At 44.1% G+C, this 2,002-nt stretch overlaps 1 protein-coding gene across 1 annotated transcript in view; it reads left to right on the top strand.

Moving 5' to 3' along the window:
• Positions 1–2,002, top strand: part of Nlrp12 (NLR family pyrin domain containing 12) — a 26,172-nt gene that overhangs the window by 8,618 nt on the left and 15,552 nt on the right. The gene's annotated exons all lie outside the window — the stretch shown is intronic.

The following is a 2,002-nucleotide window of genomic DNA, read 5'->3' as shown; positions in this document are numbered from 1 at the left end:
GGGTTGGAGAGGTGGCTCAGCGATTAAGAGCACTGACTGCTCTTCCAGAGGTCATGAGTTCAATTCCCATCAACCACATGGTGACTCACAACCATGTAGGAGATCTGACGCCCTCTTCAGGCAGGCACAGGTATATGCAGCAGAGCACTCAGACATGAAATAAATACAATTTTAAAAAAAGAAAAAAAATTTCTATTTTTTAATTTGTGTGTGTATGTGTGATGTGATGTGATTGTATGTGTGTGTGTGTGTGTGTGTGTGTGTGATGTGTATACAGGTACCCGAGCAAGCCAGAAGAGGGCAACAGATCCCCTAGAGCTAGAACCATTATGAGCCACTAGACATGGGTACTGGGGACGGGTTAGGTCCTGTGGGAGAGCAACAAACAAGCTCTCCTAACCATTGCGCCATCTCTCCAGCCCTTTTCTTATTTTAAAGTGTGTGTGTGTGTGTGTGTGTGTGTGTGTGCAAGTGCCAGGAGAGGGCTTTGGATCTCTAGGAACTTGAATTAGTGGTAGTTATGAGCTGATGTGGGTACTGGGAACTAAGCTTAAGCCCTCTAGAAAAGTTCTTAACTACTGAGCTGTCTGTCAGTGGCTTGGGAATTCTAAATTTTTGTTTTATTTTAAAGCTTTTATTACATTTAGTGTGTGTTTGTGTGTGTGTGTACATGTATGTGGGTGCAGGGTCATGCATGGTGTGTGGATTCAGGTAGGGACATTTGTGGATCTCAGGGATTGAAGTCAGGTCATGAGGCTTGTTGGCAAGAACCTTTACTCACTGAGCCATCCTGCTAGCCCTTAAATTTTATTTTATTCATTTTTAGTATCTGTGTGGGCCTCCTTTCCTCTGTGTGACTGTGTCTGTGTCTCTCTGTGTGTCTATGTCTCTGTCTCTATGTGTCTTCTCTGTGTGCTGTGTGTGTGTATCTGTGTGTGTCTGTGTATATTTTTCTGTTTCTCTATGCATCTCTATGTGTCTGTATGTCCCCATTTCACTATGGGAATGGGAGGGGGAGGGTAGTGGTTGGGGGGGGACACCTGAGGCAGGAGTATCTTTTGAGTTAGAAGCCAACATGGTCTTCAGAGTTCTAGGACAGACAGTTCCAGGGCCACACACACAGAGAAAACCTGTCTCAAAAAAGTAAAATAAATAAATAAATGAATAATAAAATAAAAAATATTTGGAAGTGGGTTTTCTGCTTTTTTCCTGCTGTGCTATCTCACTGGCCTGCTTTTGTTTTCAGAGACAGCATCTCATGTAGCTCAAGTTTGCCTTCAACTCACTGTGTAGCTGAGACTGATAATTTGATAATTGAACCCCAGATCTTCCAGCCCCCACCCCAAGTACTGGGACTACAGGCATGCACAATGCCCAGTTTGTTTTGACAGGGTCTCACTCTACCAATCCTCCTGCCTCAGCCTCTCAGGTGTTGGGATTACAAATGTGAATCACCAGGACCACCAGCCAAGGATTTTGTTGTCTCATCCTGGCTCCAGACAGACATCCAGGAAATCTGTGGAAATGTTTTTGTCATCACACTGGAAAGCTGGATGGTGCTATGACACCCAGTGGCAACAAACGGAGACGCTTTGAATGGTCCCATGTAGGCAGGATGGTTCCAGCAAAACATTAAGACAGTCTCTAAATACTTGTGGGTCCACACAGCATACAAGGTGGGCTCTAAAACATGCAGGGTAGTCCCTGTATAGAAAGAAAAAAATACCAGTAGTGCAAGAGCAGGGATGTTTGCTTCAACAATATTCACTGATACTAAGCCGGAGCTCATGAGAGGGAGAATCTTTTACAACAAACCTTTTCAGGGGCTGCAGAGGTGGGTCAGTGGTTAAGGGCACTGGCTGTTCTTCCAGAGGTTCTGAGTTCCCAGCAACCACATCATGGGTGGCTAGTAACAACCTATAATGAGATCTGGTGCCCTCTTCTGGCCTGCAGACTGCTATATATGTAATAAATAGATAAATCTTTTTTTTTTTTTTTTTTT

This window comes from Mus caroli, chromosome 7 (assembly GCF_900094665.2).
Source record: "Mus caroli chromosome 7, CAROLI_EIJ_v1.1, whole genome shotgun sequence".
NCBI classification, from domain to species: Eukaryota; Metazoa; Chordata; class Mammalia; order Rodentia; family Muridae; genus Mus; species Mus caroli.
This window is presented reverse-complemented; position numbering and strand designations above follow the sequence as displayed.